At 36.4% G+C, this 9731-nt stretch overlaps 1 pseudogene; it reads left to right on the top strand.

Annotated features, from left to right (window-relative positions):
* The window catches only part of LOC126503669 (elongation factor 1-gamma-like), a 14120-nt pseudogene extending 7663 nt beyond the window's left edge, over positions 1 to 6457 (top strand).
* The last annotated feature ends 3274 nt before the right edge of the window (positions 6458 to 9731 follow it).

Consider the following 9731-nt stretch of genomic DNA (forward strand, 5'->3'; position numbering starts at 1 on the left):
GCTCATTATCCTTTGCTTTACAGCTAGCATCCACTTATGAATGAGAACATACAATGTTAATTTTCTGCATTTGGGTTATCTAACTCAGGAATTTTCTTTTTTAGTTCCATCCATTTGCATGCAAATTTCAAGATGTCATTGTTTTTTCCTGCTGAGTAGTACTCCATTGGGTAAATGTATCACAATTTTCTTTATCCATTCCTTTTAAACAGGTCTTTAACTTCTTTGTTTAGTGTTATCCTAAGATATTTTATGTCATTTGTGGCTATTGTGAAGAGTGATGTTTCTCTGATTTTTTTCCTCAGCTTCCTTATCATTTGTACATAGGAGGGCTACTGATTTTTTTTTTTTTTGAGTTGATCTTGTATCCTGCCATATTGGTGAAGGTATTTATCAGCTGTAGGAGTTCCCAGATAGAGTTTTTCTGGAGCCCTTATTTTTACTATTATATTATCTGCAAATATGGCCAGTGTGACTTCTTCCTCTCCAATTTGCATATCCTTGATTTCCTTTTGTTGTCTTATTACTCTAGCTAGAACTTCTAGAACTATTTTGAAAAGATATGGAGAGACTGAAAAGACTTTTCTTGTTCATCATTTTAGTAGAATCTCTTTAAGATTCTTCCCATTTAATTTGATGTGGCTGTCGGTTTGCTGTATATTCCTTTTATAATGTTTAAATATGCCTTTTTATCCCCAATCTCTCCAAGACCTTTATTATGAAGGATGTTGAATTTTGTAGAATGCTTTTTCATCATCTAATGAGATGATCATATGGTTTTTCTTTTTTAGTTCATTTATATCATGGCTTACATTGATAGAATTTTATATATTGAACCGTCCCTGCATCACTGGGATGAAGCTGAGTTGATCATGGCAGATAATTTTTTCACCTGTTCTTGAATTCTGTTTGCCGGTGTTTAATTAGGTATTTTTGCATCAATGTTCATTAGTAAAACTCATTAGTAATTCTCTTTCTTGGTTGAATCTTTGTGTGGTTTTGGTTTTAGGGTAACTGTAGCCTCATAAAAAGCGTTGTCAAAGTTCCTTCTGTTTCTACTATGTGGAACAATTTGAGGAGTATATGTATTAGCTCTTCTTTGAAGTTCTTGTAGAATTCTGCACTGAAACCATCCAGCCCTGGGCTTTTTCTGGTTGGGAAGCCTATAGAGATTTTTAAACAAAGCTACAATGTTTTCCTTTTAGATTCTCAAACTCAACTTATCTCAATGATTATGAATTCATGTTTGATTAATTCAGGAGATGAATTTAGGCAAATGGAATTTAGTGCAAAGACAAGCATATACTGGTTAACATCTTCAAATATTTTCAAATTAAATCATAAGACATTTGGATCAATCCTTTATGAAATATTTATTTAAACATCTATATTGAACCACTAAACTTATAGTCATTTTATTAACCAAGTGATAAGAAATTTTAAGAAATATGGTATTCTAATATGATATAATATTTTTGGTTTATCATTTTTTTAGAGTTATCAATATAATTTTCAGACATACTGTAAGAGATATATGTAATTTACTTCTTTCCTAGAAGTGTGATTGAAGTGAAGTCTTGGAACAGCAAATGTATATTTTAAAGCAACTTGCATGAGATAATGGTCATGGAATTACGATGTTTCTCAGAACTGGGTTGTCTTATAATTGCCTATTCTATATTATTTTATTTTTTATTATGAAAAATGTTTTTAGGATGCTGAAGAATATAAGATCCAAGGACTGTAAAAATAATCTTATAATCCCTTATGAAACATTGGAGCATTGAATCTATAAAGCTTCTTTCCAAACTGGTTTTAATTGCTGCAATATACTAGCAATATAGCTAATTGAATAAATGCTTCAGAATTCTATTGCCAAAGTAAGAAGAATAACAAAGCTGGTTATGTGTTGGAGAAATGGCCTAGTAGTTAAGAATACTGGCTTCTCCTCCAGAGGTCCTGAGCTCAATTACCACCAACCATAGAGTGGCTCACAACCACCTTTAATGAGATCTGGTGCACTTTTCTGGCTTGCAGGTAGACAGGCAGGAACACTTTATACACAATAAATAAGTAAATCTAAAAAAATTCTTGTGACTCTCAAAAATATTTGTTTATTCTATTAGCCTATTTTAACAACAATAATAAATTAGTAAGCAAGAGGAATAATATTTAAGAAGAGTTGAAACAACAACCCATTATAGTCCTCGTCAAATAAATATTAATATATATACATATATACATGCACAAAAATATAAATTCACACAGGAGAAAGTCTGAAAGTGCAATATTGAAGCATTTTTTGCTTTATTCTATATATTTAATGTAATCTGCTGTATAAAACACAGCTAAACATGTATGACGTTTATGTCACACTCACAAATATCTCAAGAATGTTTATCTAGTGAGTAGGTATAGAGATACAGAGGTCTCACACACCCTGCCAAAGTTTTTGAATTGAACAAATCTTTTCCCAGAAGCATAGCTTCTGATATATTAACCGTAGGCCCCTTACCATCACACCAGTTTCTTCAAACTGGGTTCTATAGAAGCATCCCTTCTTTTCTGAGACCAAACAGGATTCACAAAATTCGAAACAATGACAATGTCAGTTAGCCCAAAAGTTACCAAGAATATACAATTCTTCTGATAGGGGCTGAATGAGGTATAGTATCCCAGTAACTTTGAATTCTTAGGCCATTCCTCCAGTAGGAATTATCTGTTTTTAATTTTGTTCAGAGCCACGTGTCTAGTAACTATGATAGAATTTCTACCACGGTTCTCTGTGGAATTTATTCTTTAACTAGTAATTAATAATACAGGTACTCTGAAATGCGGAGAACAAACAAACTGTCATCTATTTAGTCCCAGCTTCCATTGAGTCTTAAATTTTATCGTGTTGTTCTGATGTCTGGGTTGTAGATATCCATCAGTGCGGTAAGATTCTGCATTGCTCCTTGAATCGCTGGACTACTAATTCAAGATATTTGTGGGAGGTTGTTATCTTTGTTCAGGTGAGCAAGTATCTGGTCGGTTCGCACATATAATCTCCTGTCATGGCATTAGATCCTGATACTTCCCTGTCTTACCTGATTTATAATAAATAGAGAGCAATTTCTTTTTTCAATAAATATTTTATTTTCTATTCTTAGAAATTTTCCTAAGAAAATAAATTATAGCAAGGTAAACAAAAAACATCACACTGATGTTGATCCAAGTGAAACCAGCAGAAGGAAACTTTTCTGATGATGGCTGAATAATACTTTGATTTGGGTATAGCCAAATACCTTTAAGAATCAGTAATTGTTATCTATCTATCTATCTATCTATCTATCTATCTATCTATCTAATCTATCTGTAACAGTATTTAGTTTTACCTTAGACTGAAAAGTATGCTAGGGAATTGGTGGTACAAATGTGTGGATCAATCAATCAACATCTGATTTGACTTAAGACCTTCTCTATGAGATTGACCCTGTTTGGATGACCAAGAACCAGACACCAAATACAAAGCAATTTCAATACCTCTTCTCAGGAGATAATGTAAAAATACTCTATTTCCTTTAGATATTACCTTATTTTTAGCCCCTTCTTATTCCATCCTTTTTTGAAAACAGGTTAAAACTCAGTAATTTACCCCTGGCCTGCCCTCAGGGAACCAACAGAACACAAGAGCAGCAGCGGCAGCAGCAGCAGCATAGATGTAATACTATGATTATGGCAGCCATCTAACTGAGCTATGTCCCTAAGGACATGTGCTATATCACCTATAAAAAGTGAGCATTCTTCCCCCTCTCTCTTCTCCTTCTGCTCTCATTCAGAAGCGGCCACTAACAACCCCCACAATGAACTTCCTTTTAGCTCTGTTGCCTGACATGACTTTGTGGTGCCTCTTGTCTCCAACCTGTCAAGGTTATCTTCTGCTGTTAAACTATTACCAAACTTATAAATTAATTCTGCTTCATGAGAAGAAGTGTATTATTTGGAGATGATGTACAAATTTGGTGGTAAGTACAAACTGGGAATCTACATAGCCATGCATATGATAACATATCAGGTAATTTAAAAATCTTTGAAGCTAATAGACTTTGAATTCCAAGACCACTTCCTTGATAATTGGCTGTTGATTGAAGGAAAATATGATGTTTTATGTCTTTTGTTTATTTGCTTGCTTGTTCTTTATGCAGAGTTTCTCTGTGAAAACAGCTCTGGCTGTCCTGAAATTCACTCTGTAGACAAGGCTGGTCTTTAACTCATAGAAAGCTGCCTGACCCTGCCTCCTGAGAGGTGGGCTTAAATATGGTGCTATCACCTGTTGAAACTCCCATCTGAGTAAGACTAGAAAGGATACAACTTTTGTTAAAGAAATTACTAGAAAAGAAAGATCACGGACTCACTAGCTGTGCATATAATTCTCTAGATTCTACATGTCTATATTTTTATTTTTGTAATTTTTGACAGGTATAATTGCTTATATGCTGATACATATAAATGCAATCAATTCCCACATTTATCACATAAAATTAATAAATCTAAATGACAGAAATACTCAAATGATAAAGTTTTTTAAAAAAAATCATAATAGCAGAAAACCCCCATTTCATATAAGAGTAAATACGTGTCTGTGGAAAAGTGTTTGCAATCAAAGGCATGAGTATGCTGAAGATGTACTCTTGCTTTTACAAAGTGATTTTGCGATCAGAATATGGAAAGATGAATCAACTGGATATAAAGATGCCAATTTTTGTTAGAAGTTGAAATGGATGTCTTCATAGAAAGCCAATCTAGCAATAAACTGCAAGATATGATAACGGAACCCATCACAGTAGCTGCAAACCCAAGAAACATTTAACATCAAATCTGTTCCTCACACTGCTTTTAAATACAAGTTAGAAAGCATAATAAATGAATCACTTTCATAAATACACAAAATTCCTTAAAGAAATGGAGACAGCTAACAGGGGATGTTTAATGGTTTTTCTTTTTCTCTAAGGGATTATCAGATGCTCCTATTAAATGGCAAGAACAATTGGACTTGGGAATTTCAATACTCAGCAACAAAACTTTTGATATTTAAAACAATCATTAAACATATGCAATTTTATCATCATCTCAAAAATTTAAAGGAACCATTTTTGAAACCTTTTCTAATCAGCAACAAAATTCCCACCCCGTAAATTCTGGGACACGTCCTGAAAACTGGAGAGTCTTCAAGGTCTTCATTGGTGTTCAGTACAGTGGGGCTCAGGTCTGTAAGCTCTCGCACCACCCCACTTCCACTTTAGACAAACCAACTGCAACCCTGAATTTCTAAGAAAATTTCCTTCTGGCAAGGTTCCTACTTGAGGGTGACGATGGATTCTGTGTGTTTGAGAACAATGCTATCGCCTAGTTTGTAAGCAACAAGGACCTGCTGGTAAATACTTCAGCCGCAGTAGCTCTGATGGTGTTGGTGGGTGAGCATTTCTAAGAGTGACATCATTCCTCCAGCCAGCACCTGGGTATTCTTTACCTTGGGCATTATGCAAAAAACAAACCGGCAACTAAAAATAAAAAACATAACAAAAACAGAAAAACAAACAAACAAAGGAGATGAGGGAAATCCTCATTTGAAGAAAAGGATGTTTGGTGGTTGAGCAAATGGCACTGGATATCACATTTGTTGTCTGTATTCTTCTGTAACTTTACAAACAGGCCTTAGAGCATTCTTTTTTGCCAGGCTTTTCTCAATACCAACTGATGGCATCTCACCTTCATTTGTCAGGCCCAGTTTAGGAAAATTTTGCGGGAGGGGAAGCTGTTTGAGAAAATGGCTGAAATTGAGGCTAAGAAGCTTTCAGAGAGCCAACCATAAAAGACATTCTAAGGAAAGACACAGGTTAAGAAGAAGAGAAATAGAAGCCCCAAGCTAAGCACAAAGAGGAAAAAAGATCGCTGTTCCAGCTCCTGTGGGAAAGGTGGATGGGAATGAGCAGGCACTGGCTTCTGAGCCCAAGACCAAGAACTGCTCCTCTCACTTGGCCAAGAGTACCTTTGTGTTGGATGATTTTAGTTTAAGTACTCCAACGAACACCCTCTCTGTGGCATTGCCATATTTTGGGGTCCATTTGGTAAGGATGACTGGTATCTGTGGTATAGTGAATACTGTTTTCCTGAAGAGTTCTCCCAGAACTTTTTGATTGGCAACCTTATCACTGAAATGTTCCAGATTGGATAAACTGAGGAAGAATGGCTTTGCAAGTGTCATCATCTTTGGAAACAACAATAGCAGCTCCATTTCTGGTGTTTGGGTCTTCCACGGCCTAGAACTTAACCTTTCTGCTGTGTCCAGATTGGCAGGTGAACCATGAGTCATATACACGGCAGAAAACGTATCCTTGTAGGGAAGAGACCCAGACTGGTTCAAGTGTGCTTTTCCTGTGGGCAAAGCATCAGTCAAGGCAAAATGTTCAAGTGAAGAAGTCCTGCTATTGGCTAGCTGCCTGCACCTACCCTTCAAGGGAGATGGGGGTTATTAAAGGAAACTGAACATTGGGGGAAAATAAAAGCTTTTCTAAAAACCTGAAACACTTGTGGGGAAAGAAAAAAGCATGGTACAAATTTTACTTCATTAGGTGTTAAATATTTACACCATGTTAAAGAAAGCATGGTCTATTTGAATATGCTGTTGGCTATACTTCAATGGATAATATTTAAAGTTACAGACATAGGAGGAAACAGGAACAGCCCCTAGCGTGGAAAGGGCAGGCATCTGTTGTCAAGTACATAACACGGTGAACCTGGAGATAGTGTTTGAATTAATTACTTGAAATCAACCTTGGCTCAGGAGGTGGCGCTAGCCGCTAATTGACCGAAGGTAATCGCAGAGAGTCAAAGGGCATCTGGAAGATGAACAGAGGGACACGCAGTGCAGGAAGTATTAGGAAGGTCTTTGAGTGTAGCGGGTTTTTGTTTTGGCAGAGTGGAAGGAAGCTCTTTTTCTGAGACACAAAAAAAAGGGAAGGTCAGATAGTTGCTCCTCAACCTCCCTGAGTTAGTAAGTTTTCGCCCCAGCCTCTGATTCCTGTGTCTTATTGAGAAATAGAATTATATTTAGTTAAAACTGTTTTTGGTGGCAGGGGCAGGAGATGGATCCTGTGGGACCTAAATGTCCCATCAAACTGCTACCAGTTAAACAGGCCAGTGACTGCGGAACTGACATTACTGGTAAAACAACAGTATATCCAGGTGCAGCTGCTGAGCCAGAGATAAGATACCAGACATCGCTGAAATGGAGGGGGAAATAGCTCTTATTCGTATTATTAGTATAACCATTTTTTTTATTTCAGAGATAAAAGTTTCAGAACCACGAGTATTCATGCTTCTTGAAAGGTGAGGGGTTATAGCACTGTGTGGTAAAATTGTAATAATCCTATATAGAGCTATTTGTAACTTTTAGCTAAATATTTCTCTGTGAACTTTTCAAAAGTGAAAATATGTGCCATGAATGTATAATGAATAACAATCAAGATGATCACACATCTCACTGTCATTTAACTTTCAAGATTACATAAATGTGATTATGTGTTAAATATGAATACTAAGTTAAGAAACTTTAATTCTCTTTCACTGAAATTACTTTAACTGACATCCCATTTTCTATAGTCTTTGATAAAAAATAAATATATCTTAGAAAATGTAAACCACTCATGTGCACAATTTTCACCAACTATTCCTTATCAGCATGAACTTGGGAAGAATGATTAAATTCTACCGGTTTCACACTTAATTGCATGTGCAAAATCAGAGATTGACCATCACTCAAATATTTGAAACCAAAGCTGGTAGTTTAAATTATGCATACTGTCATAATTCTGCTTCTGAGCCCATGGACTGTGGGTAAGATATATTCTGCTCTCTGATTCTGTTTTGCTTCCAAATAATCTTCACAGGTATGGCTCTCATGCACACTTGTATCAAGCAATTGCTATCACCTCAACATTTTCAAAATAATATTAAATATTTTACCCTATTCTCAAGAAAACTCTGCCATTTCCTCAATAGAGTTTTATATTTTGAGTTGAATAAAGGTGAATGGATTGGTAAATCTTCTACCTTTCAGGCTATAGTCTTGTGTTACAGGATTAAAGCTCACTTCTTTTTATCCTTAATTACAATTCATGACATTATTTGTCAGTGAAAAACAAGACTTGCCTTTTAAATGTTACCATATTTTGTGTTTATATCAATAAAAGGTAGAAAAGGAAGCTAACACTTCTGCTATGATTTGAGTTCTTCATTTCACTTTATGGCTTTCAGTCTCCATTGTAATTTAGTTGGTTAGTATATACTGCAAGTTGGGAAGGGATTATGACCAGATTAGTGTTTCTTCCTGTTTTACTTAACATTTGCTGTGAGGAGATACCATGGCCACGACAGTTCTTATAAAGGAAAACATTTAATTGAACTGGTGGGTTACAATTTAAGAGGTTCATTCCGTTATCATCATGGTTGGGGGCATGACGGTGTAGAGGCAAACATGGTGCTGACTACATCTTGATCAGAAGGCAACCGAAAATTGACTGAGGCATTGGGCAAATATGAGACCTCAAAGCCCAATCCCATAGTGACATACTTCCTCCAACATGGTTATGCTTACACCAACAAAGCTATACCACCTAATAGTGCCATTTTCTATGAGTTTATGGGGAACAATTGCAATCAAACTATGGTATTCCACTTTTTGGCCTCCAAAAGCTTGTAGCAATATCATAATGCAAAATACATTTAGTTAAACTTCAAATGTCCCCATATTCTATCAAGGTCTCAACAATGTTTTAAAGTCTGAAGTCTCTTCTGAGATTCAAGCAATGTAATTCTTTAATCCCTATTAAATAAAAATAAAACACAGATAACACACTTCCAACATATAATGCTACTGGATATGCATTACTATTCCAAAATTTACAAAAGAAAGCACAGTGAGGAAATACTAGACCAAAGCAGGACTGAAAGTCAGCTAGGCAAACTCAAAACTTTGCATTCCAGATCTGATGTTAGGCTTTGTTGACTACAGCACACTTCTTTTTTGTGGGGCTGGTACCACTCTCTGCTAGAAGCTTTTCTCTTCAAATATCCTATGACCTGCACTTCTACCATCTTGGATTCTTCAAGACAATCCAGCCTTCAACTTCCCAACTGCACAAAGTGGACTGTCTAGGCATCCATCCCTGGATAATCCTGACATATGACCTGCCTTGGCATCTTTCCTTAGGTGCAGAGGCAAATTTTATAACATGTTTCTTCTACCCTTAACTCTAAAGCTTGAACCTCATGGTTGAAGCTTCAGGTTCTGCTGCTAGTTGGGGGTGGAACATGCCCCCCCCCCTTATTCAATTACATCTTCACCAGTTTTCTGATTTTAATTGTTAATTTTGCTACCTAAGCTTGACTCTCTGGACCAGGCTGGCCTTAAAGTCAGAGAACATCCTGCCTCTGCTTTCCTAGTGCTTGGATTAAGAGTGTGCACTACCGTGATATGAAAGATATTCGTCAGTAATGCTATAGGATAGGGTCAGTTCAGGTTCCCTATCCTCAGCTTCCCAAGGGACTAACTGGGGACATCGCCTTGGGCTCCTGGGAGCCACTCTAGGTTCAAGTCTCTTGCCAACACTAAGGTGGCTCTTTTAACTAAGATATGTGCTTCCCTGCTCCCCTATCCAACCTTCCTTTATCCCAATCTTCCTGTTTCC

Source organism: Alexandromys fortis, unplaced genomic scaffold (genome assembly GCF_014885135.2).
Source record: "Alexandromys fortis isolate MF-2015 unplaced genomic scaffold, M_Fortis_MF-2015_v1.1 scaffold_2_26212498_36691700, whole genome shotgun sequence".
In the NCBI taxonomy this organism is placed as follows: Eukaryota; Metazoa; Chordata; class Mammalia; order Rodentia; family Cricetidae; genus Alexandromys; species Alexandromys fortis.